This window comes from Panthera tigris, chromosome B3 (genome assembly GCF_018350195.1).
Source record: "Panthera tigris isolate Pti1 chromosome B3, P.tigris_Pti1_mat1.1, whole genome shotgun sequence".
Lineage (NCBI taxonomy): Eukaryota > Metazoa > Chordata > Mammalia > Carnivora > Felidae > Panthera > Panthera tigris.
This window is the reverse complement of record NC_056665.1, coordinates 125,703,534-125,719,867: the sequence shown is the minus strand read 5'-3', so window position 1 is coordinate 125,719,867 and position 16,334 is coordinate 125,703,534. Positions and strand designations below refer to the sequence as shown.

Here is a 16,334-nt window from a genome sequence, read left to right as displayed (position 1 = left end):
TTAAAAAAGTTAACAGCTTTATTGAGGTACCACTTTCATACTATAAAATTCACCCATTTTATGTGTGCAGTTGAATTATTTTTAGTAAATTTATAGTTGTGCAATCATCAGCACCGTTGGTTTGCAAATTCAGAGCTTCTGGGGTGAAGTTCTGAAACCCGCCCCTTTCTCGGAGGGCAAGGAGAGGCGGAGGAAGGAGGCCAACCACTCCAGATTGCGAAGTGGCAGGCTGAATAAGCAAGGGGACTTACGTACAAGGCTTGTCTTGGTCCCTGCAAGATGCACAAATCATCACACTCCCGCCAGAATCTGAAGTTTATACGGAGACTGTACCCGGGTTTAGTCACCACGCAGACTTGCTTTCTCGAGGCTGCATCCTGGAAAACGGCGGGCTGCAGGAAAAGTGAGCAGAATGTACATTTCAAGGACAGGGGAGGGGCGAGGAGCCTTCATTGCCTTGGCCCAGCTTGCAGGTCAACTGGAGGTCATGTCCTCTCATAACTTCCTCTTACAATTCAGTCTTACAATATTTCCATCACTTCAAAGTGTTTTTCTTTTCCTTTTTTTCTTTCTTTCCTTCTTTCTTTCTTTCTTTCTTTCTTTCTTTCTTTCTTTCTTTCTTTCTTTCTTCTTTCCTTCCTTCCTTCCTTCCTTCCCTCCTTCCTTCCTTCCTTCCTTCCTTCCTTCCTTTCTTTCTTTGTTCACTGCAAAGTATTTTCTTATGCCTATTTAAAACCAATCCCCACTCCTACCCCCAGACCAGGTAACCACTCTTTTTTGAGTAAGAAGAGAAGAGCTCACTCAAACTCTCTGGGTGTAGCAGTGTTATCCTGAGGAAAGACAGCAATATAAATACATATATATTTTCATTAACATAAAAAGTGTACTTGTGCCTCTGTTTTATTGGTCTTCTAACCTGAGAAAATTTAAAGACATTATTTGGTATACAGGGGGACAAAAACCCTAAGAATTGAGATTAAAAACCCTAAGAATTGAGATTAGCAGACAGAAATAAGAATACACTAGATAAGCCAGCAGTTTCAATGAGTAGAAAATGCAGCTGGATCAGACACCATGTCTAATGTGCATCTTTTTATCTCTGGCTTTCATATAATAATTGAAGTAGGCCAGACCACAAAGGTTGGTGAAAATGACCTTGACTCAAATAGAGGTTATTTTCACTTCAGTGTACTATTAATCAGAATGTAAGCAGTGCAAAGAGTATAACTAGATAAAGACACAAATAGGGGCACCTGGGTGGCTGTTAATTAAGCATCCAACTTTGGCTTAGGTTATGATCTTGTAGCTTGTGGGTTCAAGCCCTGTGTCAGGCTCTGTGCTGACTGCTCGGAGCCTGGATCCTGCTTCAGATTCTGTGTCTCCCTCTCTCTCTCTGCCCCTCCCATGCTTGTGCTTTGTCTCTCTCTCTCTCTCTCTCTCTCTCTCTCTCAAAAATAAATAAGCATTAAAAAAATAATAAAATAAGTTTTTAAAAAACCACAAAGGAGTAGATATAGCACCATGCCTCCCTAAATCCTCATTTGTACTGAAAGATAGTGTTCACTGCAGCCCTGACATAGGGGACCCCCTTGTTCAATTCCATGGGCTCTTTGCTTTGTATTTGGTCAGGATGAGCAAAGGGCACTCTAACTTTTCATTCAATATTCTATCCAGTAAGAAATTCTTACTATGACATAGATATGTACTTCTAAGTCTGCGGCCAGCTAGCCATGCTGCAGTATACTGCTGCCCCATTTTTTTTTTCCTTTTTGAGTATAGTTAACAAATAATGTTCTTTAGTTTCAAATGTTCAACATAGTGTTACCCTGGCCTTTTATATGTGTTTTGAATTCAGTTGGTAACTGGCCCTTCTCAAAATGCACAACATTGCTTTTGTCCCCATCTTTGCTCACAGTGCTCTAATGCTGGTATAAACCTTTTCTCATTTTAATTTATTTATACATTTCTCATTACTCAAGGCACAGTTCACTCACTCTAACCCCTAATTGGAAATCACTGTTTCTTCCTCCTTCTTCGAATTTCAAAGGAAGCTTGTGTCTCCTTAAAAGTATCTATTTAATCCACCTTATAAAGTAATTTATTTGTAACTATTATATCCATCCTTCTACAATAGAAAATCCCTAAGAGTACAAACCTCTGTATAATATAGTCCCTGCACTTAGGCGCCTGGGGTGGCTCAGTCGGTTAAATGTCTGACTCTTCATTTCAGCTCAGGTCATGATCTCACAGTTTCTGAGTTCAAGCCCCACATGAGGCTCTGTGCTGACAGTGCGGTGCCTGCTTGGGATTCTCTCTCTCCCCCTCTCTCTCTGCCCCTTCCGCTGCACAGTCTCTCTCTCTCTCTGTCTCTCTCTGTCTCTCTCTCTCTCTCTGTCTCTCTGTCTCTCTGTCTCTGTCTCTCTCTCTCTGTCAAAATAGACTTTAAAAAAAAAGATTAAAAAAAACTGTATAATGAATGACCTCTCACTACCATCTTTACTCCTTTTATTCCAGTTCCACTCATTCCCCCGTAGGCATTATTTTCAATAGTTTACTTTTGTCCTTAAGTTTTAGGCTCTTATTTTTCCTCTAAATAAGCAATAGTAGTTTCCGTGTTCTGTGTAAAGTATGCTCACTCATGCTTTCCTCTCCTCAGAATTTTGGTAGGAATCAGCAATGCAAGTCATTGGCAGAAGCAGTGTATGGGAGGGAGGAGCATGAAGTTGGGTGTTGATTCCCTTGGTCGCCTTTCTGGGAGCTCACAATAAGCTTGCCGGATCCCTGGAACAAAGGTCACAGTCCAGTTAAGAGGTCTTCTCCTCCAGGTAACTGTTCCCTCCACTTGTCTTTTCAGTCCTAGAGGTGTGAATCATCACTGTTGTTCTCAGCTCTGGGGTGAGTTCACCATGCTTGTGGGTTTCCGGTATGCTAACCATAGCTTTGTGAATAGTTACGTTAAACTCCCTGCAAACGAATCAATTAGAGGGCACCATCTGTTTCCTAGGAAGACCCTGACTGACACTGTTAACAGTGGCATTCTGGTGTTCTTTTCATATCTGCAGGAATGTTAACCCAAGGCCAAACTGACCTGGCCTTTGTTATGTAAGACAAAAAGATATCTAATTAAGTCTTCTCTTTTTTAAAAAGAGTAAAGTTTATAGTGAACAGTGAACTGAAGCTTTGTCTCACTAAGATGGCTGTTTTTCAGTGATGGGAGGGCCACGTGGATATACAGAAACATGATGCATCATCACTGTAGTGCTCCAGTCAGCCCCCTCAGTAAGAATCTCCCAGCGCAAGAGTCCAATACTCTGACCTGCTGAAAATGCAGCACCCTTTCTCCATAGGTAAGTAAGGACTCTCCTTAAAGACTGCTCATATTTCTCTTCCTTATAAATGAACTCAAATACATAGTTGAAAAGTTAAAAAAAAAATCATTCCTATATCTTGCCATATCTTGTCAAACTTTCTCTTAACACCAGAAGAATACAGAGTCTCTAAAAAGAATATACAGAATATAAGTTCACATTCCATTGTTGTCTCAGACCTTAACTGCAAGTGTTAATTTTTGTATGCTGCTATATTAAATAACAAGCTATTGAAAAGAACAGATTTTTCTCTAGACTAAATGGCCACACTACCGTGTTTCATCATTTTTTAGGTCTATTTTTTATACTTGCATACTTTCCTTCATTGTTGATATTGTGATTTTCTCCCCAACATTATTCTAACACCTCTTTTGAAGAGCAGTCATGGCGTTTGGAGTGGGAGGCTGGCTTTGACCTTTCTCACAGTTCCAGAGGGATAATCTCATTCTTTTGCCACAATCATTGTTTCACGCATGACACTGTCAGGACTTAACACACTATTCCAACGGAAGAAATTGATTGGTTCACACGTGGCAAGATCGGGGGGGGGGGGGGCAGGGCAGGGGGAGAAGCTATATGCACCAAATGTGAATTTGAAAGCACATTGCTGGCATCATATTTCTGAGCTATGAAAAGCCAGCCTAAGGATAAAACCAAACACAGGGTTATGAAGCTAAGAGGATTCTAGAATTGACATCCTGATTGCACTGTGACTGATGGCCACCATACCACGGGTGTTTTCCTAGTTGCATAATTCAATAAATTGTTTTATCTGGTTTAAGTTGAACTTTTGCTGTTTACTTTAAAAGTCACCGATAGACTTTTCTGGCAATTAACCAGAACTCCATTCTCTGTCCTGTTTGTCACTATGTTGGTCTTAGTGTCATCTAAGTGTCATTAAAGTGTCACCCAGACTTTAATTTCTATCTTGGGTATCTATTTGATGCAAATAGTAGAAAAGACCAGTCAAGCTTGAAGGTTTACTTCTATCAAATACCTAGGATTATAGGAGAAAGCCTAACAGTTGCTCTATATCATGGCCATCAAATAGTATTCAAGCTTTGTGGTAACAAATTTTCTCACCACTTGGAGCTCATTTTTGCACCCTTAATATGTATGTTCAAGAAGGCTGAACTGCCGGATGCCTAATTCCTAGATCAATGAGAAGTATTTGTACCTACCGATCGCTGCAAGAATACACATATGTGTGCGGTCTGGGGAGACCCTTCTTCCTGCCAGGGAAGGGAACTAGAATAAATATAGTGGATTATTCTTTAAATGGTAGACATTATTCTTTTTTGGCACTTATTTGTTATTCGTTGGACTCATTAGAAAGTCTGATGCTAAAACAGTTGGAATAGCAAAAATTACAAATTTACAGCATATTGCTGAATTTCAATGCAGTGATACTTCTTTCAGGCATCATGTATTATGTCAGAACATTGTTTTAATAAATTAACAGCGCCAGAAAAAAAATAAGAACGGAAATAGCTTGCCATCTTTGGCATTGTAATTCTCAATGCTCTCAAAGCCTGACACCTAAAGCACAACAGGAAAAGCCTGAATTATAACGTGACCAATTCAAAGATGGCCCCAGAAAAGAGTTTCCTATGATTTGAGATGTCAAGGTCCATCAGTAACAGCTTTGCTCATCAACCGAAAGTGCCAACTTCACTGACACGGTTTAATTTTCCTCAACAATATTCAACTAGATTCCTTCTGCGGCTTCTCCTAGAATATATTGTCACTCTACAATTTGTTGTTGTTCTTTTTGTTCTCATAATCCTAAACTGTATTACCCTGATAGTATCCTTTTAGGTATACTCATTTTATCCTTTTGGGTAGATACCTGGAGAGAGGGAACAGTGTCCCTTTTCGCTTCTTGCACCACTACTAGGGACTTCTAATGTATAGCCATATCCAGTTACTCTCTCCTTCTGGCCACACTGGAGGATTACACTTCCCTGGCCCCATGCATTTGTGGCTGCTCATGTGAGTATTTATACCCAGTAAAATGTGATTGGAAGTGGTGTTTGTCACCTCTTGGCTGAGATAGTGAAAGAAATCTATGTGCAATTCTCTAGTTTCTCTTTCCTCACAGCAGTGAGCCAAGAAGGTGTGTATCCAGGTGAAATGCTGTAACTGTAAGATAGCAAATTGCCATCCCCTTGGACCTCTGAGTAAAGCTTCCTTATCTTGTACAGTTTAAACACCATGTAAATTCAGTCCTATTAAGTCACTAAGATTTGGAGTTTACTCTCTCAGAATAAGAATAGATTATTAATGCAATCATGTATATGAGAAATAATTATTAAGTTTATATTATTTAATCGGCTTTTAATCAAATCAGCCCTACTCACTTACCATCTGCCATTTGGGGCTCTTTTCTTAAAAGAAAAAACTTTTTAAAAAGTTAGGACAGCATATTTGTTTTTCCCTTTCCTTCAGTATAGGTGCAACTGTTTGTCCTGGGTGAAAGGATTCTTTAAAAAACTCTGTTAGAAGTTCTTACACGGGGACCAACTTAACATTTCAAACACCTTGAGACCTAAGTGGGTTGTCTTCTGTACATTCTGATGGGAGTAACAGATCCTTAGCCTTTTATCACATTTTTAAGTGTCCAGAACCACAAATATATATAACTCCTAGATTAGGTGAAATCTGGAATTTCTATAGAACAGGTCCTTAATATATTAATATATTTAGGACAACTGAGAAAGTTGAAAGGAGATGTCCTTTGTCTATCGTTCTCTCATAAACATATAAAATAGTGAATTAAACTAACCAGATATTTCCTCACATCTCAAAATGTTCCTTAAAGTAGACATGCTAAGTCACTGCCTCTTAAACTTTTCAACTAGTTTTGATCTCATTTAAATTGATGAAAGAGGCATGCCTGGGTGGCTCAGTTAAGTGTCTGACTTCTGTGGCTCAGGTCATGATCTCGCGGTTCGTGGGTTTGAGACTTGTGTCGGGCTCTGTGCCAACAGGTCACAGCTCAGAGCCTGAAGCCTGCTTCATATTCTGTGTCTCCCTCTCTCTCTCTGTCTTTCCCCTGGTTGCACTGTCTCTCTCTCTCTCAAAAATAAAATAAACATTAAAATTTTTTTAATTAAAAAATATATTGATGAAAAACAAAAATACAGACTCAAAGAAAAATCTTTAAATCACTCATTTTGTAACAACAGATCATGCTACATGGTCAAACAGTCATATCATTGGACCAATATAATATTCGAATAGTTCATATCACCTTGATGAAGTCAACTATCATGTTAATGTATAACCACTAAGAGACTGATACCAATCCACATCCTTATAAGTTTTTACAGTATGAGTCTCTTAGTAATCTATTTCAACTATTTCTAATAAGTATTCAATTACTAATAGGTTGTTGATTCACATAACCCAATGAACGTAGCCCTTATCCCAACTTCCAGAAAGACTTGAAAATAATAATTCTGCTACAATACACTCAAAAACAATGGTGCCAGAAAGTCTGAATTGTCATGATGTTGAAGACATTCTTTCACTGCATATTCCAAGGAATAAACATTTCTGGCTTTGTGAGCCACTTTTTCTCTTAGTATCCTATCTTTTATCTCCACCAGGTCATGGTTTATAAGCAAAAACAAACAAGAAGAAAAAAACAAAACTTCTATCTCCTGGTCATCACTTTGAGTACACATATCCTTGCCTGAGTTCATGAGAACCCATTAGTATTCATCTACCTTTACCTATCTCTAGACTTCATAAACTAGATGAACAATTAGTCACAAACCTTGTGCTATGCAAAATAAATGTTTCATTTTTTTCTCACATCAATGAAGTTGCTTATTGACCCACACAGCGAATGAATATATCAAGATTTGCGATATGGTTACTCATATGTGTCTGTGTCTTGGGTCATATGGTGATGCCAGGTCATTCAGAATAAAGATCATGTTATACTTATATCTGTGACTCTTACAAGCTTCTAGTGCATTACCTTGAACATAGCATGTCCTTGGTAAACATGCCCTTACTTATAGTTACACACTGGATGGGTGGGTCGATGGATGGATGGATAGATAGATAGATGATAGACAGATAGATAGATATATGACAGATGAATAAATGCTACCAAATCAATGGAAATAAGAAAGCAGTGTGTTACTCTATATATATATATATATATATATATATTATATATATATATATATATATATATATATATATATATATATATATATATTTGAATGTAGGAGACTAATCCCAGATTTTGCCACTAACTAGCATTAAATACCCAGAAATTTTAGACAAGTTAGTTACCACTGTGGACTCCAGATTCATCATCCATAAAATAAGGGAGCTAAGATTATGTGGTCTTTTGTCACTTCTTTACTATTAAAAGTCTGTGATGGATAATTGCCCACTAAGCTTGGTACTATAGTATTTCAAGTCTCTCTCCTTTTATTTTCATCAGTGGCCTTAAATATCTTTAAGTAACTGTCCATTTTTCTTTCACCAATAATCCTACACAGGCTGAAATAGAAACCCTACAGAGGAAGATCAAGGAAGAGCCTGTAACTTTGATCTTTATCTCTAGGTATAAAACAGCCCAAGGATAAGAAGCAAAGAAAGGCAATGTCAGACTAGGCAGGCTTGAGAAAAAAATGGATGATCTGTGGGGGGGGAAATCTGGAGTTAACTATTTTGCAGAGAGTTTCTGAACAAAAAGTTGGGGCTTTGAAGTGAAGGAAGTTGCAAGGAAGAGGAAGTTGATGATTCACCAAATGACAGAGAAATGTGGTGATAAAATGGGTTAGATGTGTCTGTATGCTGGAGAGTCTGTAACTGGAATAAGACACTCTGAAAAGCCATGAGTAGAATATACTAAATTGTTTTATTCTCACATAGAATGGAAGAACTCATTTCCTGATACTACAGACACGATAGAGGCAGTAGGGAGTGGCAACTAATGGCATCGGTCTAGGATTCAGACAAATTTACCCCTTGGGTGACTTTCTGGCAAGTATCAGGTCTCAGTTTCCTCATCAATAGTAAATATGGCTACACCATGGGGGTGTCATGAGGATAAAGACAAAGCTTTTGTAGTCCCAGCTCAGTGTCTGGCATGACTAAGTGTTCAATCATTATTAATTATTATTAGTCATGAGGAAGAAAATAAGATAGTCCTATTATTTGAAGGCCTTTGTCTCTGATTGAATATGGCCAAGTCAGAATGAGGGTGGTTGGAAAGGTACCAAAACCAGCCCAGGAAAGCTAGCACAAATGTGGCTGGTGAAGAGCTATCAAGTAGTAGGACTAAGGGAGCAAGTCTTCAGAAATTGCCTCCAACTGAATTTGCATCCAAACCAGAGATTAAAGGCAGTTTCAGAACTAGTGAGAGTTGACAGCTAGAGTCTAAACTGGGTAATTTACACCAAGAAACCTCCCATTTGTGTTTGGTCATTACTCTGCCTGTCAAGCAGTAAACCACTGTTCGATTCAATCTAGTCTTTAATACCATAGACAAAGTCATCAATAGCTCTTGTTAGTTTTTATAGGTTAAGCATTGAAAACATTTGATCTTATCTCTCAATTCTGTTTCTTTTATTTAGCTTTTATAAGATTAAGAGAGAAAGTGTATGTGGCTGGTGGGGAGGGGGAATGTGACAGCTTTTAAAAGATCTTCTCCAGGCAACTGGAAACTGAAACACAAATTTAATTGATCATTTTAATTATCTTCCCCCAGACTTAAAAATGTACATTGAAAAATGTTTCATTACATGGTATTTTAACTAAGACAATAATTTACATGTTAGTGACCGAGTGGCAACCAAGAAATTTTAAGACCCTTTTGCTGCATTTTAAATGTTAAAGCTATATATATTTAAATTTTCAACATTAGGCGTTGCAATTTCAATTCCACTTAGAATATGGTGAGGGAAAAGAAAAAGTAAATATAGAGTAATAACACATCTAATTAAAGCATGTTTTCTCCACTAAAGGCACATTTTTGACATAGATATGATATTAGATTTGAAGATGTTCCTTAATGTGTATATAGGAGGAAAATTATATATTTTCAAGATTTGTATAGGAGTCCCTAGAGTGATTTGGTTTCTCAAGCACATTTATATCTCATTTACTCATCTCCTATTGCCTTACACCTCAAAATGCACATTTTCTGACTCCTAACTGTACAACTCATCAAGTGCCAAATTCAAGAAGGTACAAGGTATCATTCAATGTAAGAGATAAAAAGAGACACATTCAAAAAGCATTTGAAAGCTTTAAGCAAAAAGTTCTATCTTATATTTCATGTTTCTAAATTCTGGTTTCATGGAGCAAATTCCAGAAATGAAAAGAAATGAAAATCTCCTGATTTTCTTTATTTTCTTAAATCTGTCTTTGTTACTTGTGCTCTGTCATATACTACTTGTAAGAAAATCACATACATATTCAAAATAAGATATTCATGTTTAATATGTTGATGGAGAATTCTGTTTTCATAAAATGACTTTTATGATTTTTTTCAAACAATAAGCTCTTAACAAGCATGCTAAACGACAATGCAAATACATTTATTTTGTTTTCAAAATCGTGTTTCTTGAGTGGAACAAACAAAAAGCTTAGCCAAATTGATTTTATTTTGATTATTTAATACATGTAGATAAATTGTCTTTCTCAAGTTCCCAGACTTTGGAACAGTTGGATCAGCATATTTACAACATTATAATACACCATTGACATTGGCATTGGGAAAACAGGAAAGATGAAAAACTAAAACAATAAGCCTCAAATTTCACAGAATTATATTTTTCACCAATAACTTTGCCACCCAGGAGACACCAATTAAAGATCATTATAAGAACAAACAGCAAGTGCACAAAATTATGCTTAAAAAACATATGGTAGGAACATCATGGAGAAAGCAAGTTCAGAAATGAACTAATTAGAACTACAGAAAGTGGGGCACCTGGTTGGCTCAGTTGGTTAAGTTGCGCTGGGCTCTGTGCTGACAGCTCAGAGCCTGGAGCCTGCTTCAGATTCTGTTTCCCTCTCTCTCTCTGCCCCTCCCCAACTTGTGCTCGGTCTCTCTGTCTCTCAAAAAGAATTAAACATTAAAAAATTAAAAAAGAAAGAACTAAAGAAAGTAATAAGAATATCTTTAATTATAACTATATTATCAGATCAATGACACAAATAGTTATTACTTTTCTTTTCCTTAATACCTTCTCTATCTCATCTTACCATATCTGTTTGAACTAACACAGAAGTAAAATGCTGCAAAATAATAACACATTTTGGAAGGTATTATTTTTAGTAGACATTTTTAAATGTTTATTTATTTTTGAGAGAGAGAAAGAGAGTGTGGGGAAGGTGCAGAGAGAGAGAGGGACAGAGCACATGAGGTGGGCTCTGTGTAGACAGCGCACAGCCCCATATGGGGCTCAAATTCACAAACTATGAGATCACGACCTGGGCCAAATTGGACGCTTACCCGACTGAGTCACCCAGGCATCCCTAGTAGACTTTGATTAAGAATAGGTTTTTTTTTTTTTCTTACTTTACATAGGAAATAAATTATTTCTTTACAATTTTTTCTAGGTAAAAAAATGTTTAAAAAATACTAACCTTTTTCATATTCCGATCATCTTCTCTCTCCTCCCCATTGATAATTCTCTATTTGGGGCGGGGGGGGGGGTGGCAAGGAAGTTGTAATTTCAAGTTTTTATTGGAATTCAGTTAGTTAACATACAATACAGTGTAGTATTCAATTCAGGTGCAGAATTTGGTGAGTCATCACTTACATACAACACCCAGTGCTCATTACAAGTGCCCTCCTTAATACCCATCACCCATTTAACCCATTCCCCCATCCACCTCCCCTCCATCAACCCTGTTTGTCTTCTTTGGCCAAGAGTCTATTTTATGGTTTGCCTCTCTTTCTCTTTTTTCTCCAATGTTCATTTGTTTCTTCATTCTCTGTTTTTTTGTTTTGTTTGTCTCTCTTTCTCTCCTCTCTCTCTCTCTCTGTCCACTTTCTGCTTGATTTCAAAGTTTACTTAAGGCATATATTTCTAATAAATTGAATAAGTCATTGACATGACTAAATATATTTAAAAAGTTAAAAAAATTAAATGGTTAATAATACCATATCAAGAGTGATGCAAATAAAGTCCAACTAGAAAACAGATGGCAGAGTGTAAAGTTTGACCACTCCATGTGACTTTTAACCAGTATTTACATTTATTTGAAGTTTAACTATTTATGTAGGTTATCTTGTATATTAATTTTATTCTCTACCACTAAAAAAGTTGCTAAGGGTAATAAATAAACACTAAAAAAAAGTTGTTAAGGGCAGATGATTCTGAAGAATCATCTTCAACTGTGTAAGTTTCTAAATTTTATAGGTAGACTTTGAACTCTCAGCAGCCATTCCAGGCAATAATATGAGCTGCTTTCTCCTCCTCCTCCTCCTCTCCCTCCTCCTCCTCCTTCTGCTTCTTTCTTCTCCTCCTTCTCCTTCTTCTTTTCTTTTCTCCTCCTTCTTCTTCTTCTTCTTCTTCTTCTTCTTCTTCTTCTTCTTCTTCTTCTTCTTCCCTCCTCCTCCTTACCCTCCTCCTCCTCCTCCTCCTCCTCTTCCTCCTTCTAGTTTTAATGACTTTTGTTAATTCATATCTTCAACTTATATTTCTTTGTTGACATTTCTGTCTTAAGTATCTTAAGGTTCTTTGTATAGATAATTTGTTCCTAAGGATGCCTCAATGCTATCTTATTGAATGATAAGTATTGTATAAGACCAGCAGAAAGTGTTTCAGAGACTCAGAGCTTTCAGAAACAAGGTCTCTTAAAGCTTGCTTACACAAATGAAGATCCACTGAAATTTAGCACAACTTCATTCTCAGGAGCAAGACATAATGTTCAAAATAAGTGACTAAACTCCACTTCATAAATTATGTAAAGTTGGTCAAAGAATATGATATATGAAATGATAGAGAAATTCCCTAGAATTTTTGACCCTGATGTCTCATCAAATAACTTTGGTCAATAAGCATGTACGGTAATCATTTTGAAAATATTTAACCAACTGTTTTCAGTCTCCTTATTTAAAACTCCAAAGATTTTTTGAAGACAGCTTGCCATTACCTATCTCCAAAATAGCAATGCTATACCTCTATTTCTTACCTTAAAATAATCTTTTTTTTTTTTTTAAACCATCTAGCCATATTCGGTGCTTCATAATAGGATTAAAGGAGTTAGCATTTATCAAGTCCCTGCTATATGCCTGGCACTAACTAGTTACTTCAAAAATGTACAAAATTAAATCCTAAAAATCAGAATTCTATTTCTGGCAATAGAATAATGAAAGAGTCAGGTAATTATCTGTAACAGAAAATGAATTTAAAATAGACTGAAATTATTCAAAATAATCACTTCAAGAACGAACTAGAAATGACCAAAGACAGGCAGCAACTTGAGAAGTGCTTACTCATCAAAGTGTTTATTCATCCAAATCTGCTGTTTCATTGATTAAGAAAGATGAATCTTTGGTCTTTCTACAATGGATTGTTTTCATCTCCAACTTGGAGGATGAAAATCACGATATTACTTGCCAGAAGTAGACATTTGGTTCAAGGTGCAAAGCACAACAACTAGAAACCAAAATAGAGGAGGTTGGAATCAAGATATTCATCATAGAAAGACTGAGATAAGCTCTACATACATCCCTGAATGACTTCTAAAATATGTATGCAAGCAGGACAAAGAGCCCAGTGAAAATTAAAGCCTTGAAGAAATTTGAAAAATTGCTGCATTTTGAATGCATTCCTCAATCCACAGCTCAAGGAGCAGAGGATAGAAGATTTTTTTGGCTTAGAAAAAAAAAAGATTTATTGGCTTTTGGTGTCTGAAAACAGCCTCTGTCTAAATCATTGGCTGACTTGTGAACTACACAAGCACAATGTAGACCCCTAGGGACCAAGTCTGGACAAGAATGACCGGAGACATCAGTGGATACACACGGCAGAGAAGATAGATTTCACATTTGAGGACCAGGAAAGTTCATTACCTCCTAGAACAAACAAACAAATAAAACCAGCAACTCCCCAGAAAAACAAATAGAATTAAGAGTCACTGCAATGAATTATCTAGTATCTGGCTTTCGGTTGAAATTATTAGACATGCTAATAAACTGACAAATGTAACTCATAATCAGAAGAGAAAAAAAAGGAGTTCAAATGCTGGATAAAATACACAAAAAATTAAAGCAATTACAATATGTATGTTCCAAATTTAAAGGAAAATCTTCCCAAGGAATTAAAAGAAAATGTGCTAATAATAAGTGAGCACATGGAGATCTCAAAATAAATTAAAAGAAAAATTTAAAAACAAGTAGGAATTCCAAAGCTGAAAAATAATAACTAAAGGTAAAAATTCAACTAGCTGAGTTCAACAGCAGGATTGAATGACAGAAAAAAAAAATTATATGTGAATTTGAAGATATATCAAAAGAAATTATCCAATCCAAAATGTAGAGGAGAAATAATTAAACAAAAGAATGATCTAAACCAGAAGCTAAATCTTTCAAGGATCCCTGAAACTGAAAAGTCTTTAGCTAGAATCAATATTATTTAGCTAAATCTTTACCTAAAAGAAGAAGAAATGAGTGAAATACACATTACTAATATTAGGAATGAAAAAAGGGATATCAATACAGAGCCTACAGATACTAAAAAGATAGGGAAATATTATGAATATTTCATGCCAAAAAATCTTTTACAAAAAAGTCTTTGAAGGACAAAAATTATTAATATTAACTCAAGAAAAATGGATAATTTGAATATTACTATATTTATTAAATACATAAAGTTGGTTATTTAAAATCTTCCCTCAAAAAATATAGGTCTAGATAGCTTCACTGGTGAATTCTATCTAGAAATTATGTCAATCTTGACCAAACTTACACAAAATAAGGAATATTTCTAAGTGTTATGGAGCCGATATTACATTGTGATATATTTTATACACACATTATATTATATTACATATATTATACTGATAACCAAGGCAGACAAAGACATCATATGAAAACAGCAGATCAATATTCTTTATGAACATAGATAAAAATCCTTAACAAAATATTAGCAAATCAAATTCAGCAATATAAGGATAATGCATCATGATCAAGAGACATTTATCCTAGAAATGCCAGTTTGTTTCAAATTTTAAAACCAATCAATGTAATCCATCATATCAAAAGATACTCACCTATGAATTACTTTCTCCCCTGGCACATACTTCAACTCATTTTATTTTCAGTCTTCTATGTAATTGTACTTATTCTTGTTTTTTAAATGAGGAATCGGAGATCAAGAGGGATTCAGTAATTGACCAAATGTCACATATCATATAAAAGGGAATAAGAATTTTAGCTCCATGCTGCCTGACCCTAAATTACTGTTTTCACTGTGGACTCTATCTCCCACTGCTGACCTACAATAACATAAAATATATACATGGACAGATGAGAAGGTCTTGAGAATCTCTTTAATAGTTTGTGCAGGCTCCAGTAGTACCTTTGCCAACATCCTTTATGTTCTGGGTAATAAACACTTAATCCAAAGCAGTACATTCCATGCTGCCAGACCATAATAACTGCTTCACTTCCCTTACATAGCACCAGACACCCAGACTGCAGTCTCAGTAACAGTTTTGTAAGCTATGAACATGAAACATTAAATACATAAAAGTTCCCTATGTTCCTTTTGGTTAAGAAAAGACTGTCATCCTATCTGAGGTCCAAGGACAAATGCAAATGCAAAGAAAGGGCTTGAGTCCTGCTTCAGAAGATGCTTTCTGTTTTCCACAAATAAAAGCAGCATGGCAGCTCCAGTGAGTTAGTACATGTAATTAAAATCTATAACATGAGAAATAAAATGCTCTTCTGTATATAAACATGCATGCATGCTCTTGCATTGAGCCTACAAGATCTTTTGAAGCATTTAAACAAAAATATTGTGAAGCAAAACAATAATTGACTGTGTGAGAGCATTTGAGACATGGTAGTAAACCCCATGGGAAGTCAGATTAAACTCATTCTTTAGAAATGCTTCTAAAGGACGTTTCAAAAAAATATTAACATTGAAATGTGCAAAACTCTTCTTTAATATTTAAAAAAATGGTTAACACAGAACTTTCAGATTTAGACATCCAAACGCTAACTAACATCACTCTGTTCTGTAGCACCCATTTCAAGTCCCGTCCTCAATTCCTTTCCCAGATTCCACATGGACCTTCAAACTTTCTTCTATAAATATCATTATGTAGTTAATATCTAGAAATATAGAAATAGAAATTCTATTTCTATAGAAATATAGAAAAATATAACTATCAAATCTGTTTATAAGATCAGACACATTCATTTAAATAATATCATAATACACACACTTATACAAATATTTATATTTCCTTTACTGGTACTTATTACTGCTGAATTTTTCTATTTCTGGTTTCTGTACTAGGATCTTTTTCTTCTTCCTTAGTGACTAGTTTATAGTTATGCCTATAAAGGATGCCCATGTATAGATCTAACAGTGATGAATATCAGCACACTGGAATAAGATTTGAGGAAGACTTTGTGCAGCTAATGATGTCTCAAGTCTGAAAATTAATATCCAAATTAATTGATTAGAAATGTAGGTGTAAGCTTAAGAACCATCTGGATTGCTTGTTAAAAATAGGAGTTCTCTGCTTCTGCCCACAGATGAATTCCAAGAGGAATCTACATTTTTAAAAAATATTCCTGGGGTGCCTACGTAGTTCAGTTGGTTAAGCATCCAACTTCGGCTCAGGTCATGATATCATGGTTTGGGAGTTTGAGCCCTGCGTCAGGCTCTGTGCTGGTAGCTTAGAGCCTGGAGCTTGCTTCAGATTCTGTGTCTCCCTCTCTCTCTGCCCCTGCCCCCCTCAAAAATA

The 16,334-nt window shown here is 36.1% G+C and overlaps 1 long non-coding RNA gene across 4 annotated transcripts in view; it reads left to right on the top strand.

The window, feature by feature from the left end:
* Positions 1–2,717: 2,717 nt before the first annotated feature.
* Positions 2,718–16,334, top strand: part of LOC122239291 — a 69,374-nt gene continuing 55,757 nt past the window's right edge. For 3 of the 4 annotated variants that reach the window (XR_006218246.1, XR_006218245.1, XR_006218244.1), the window contains exons 1-2: positions 2,718–2,825; positions 3,209–3,347. This is a non-coding gene — a long non-coding RNA (uncharacterized LOC122239291). Of the gene's footprint in view, positions 2,826–3,049; positions 3,103–3,208; positions 3,348–16,334 lie in introns of those variants that run through there. The other variant, XR_006218247.1, reaches the window with a different exon arrangement.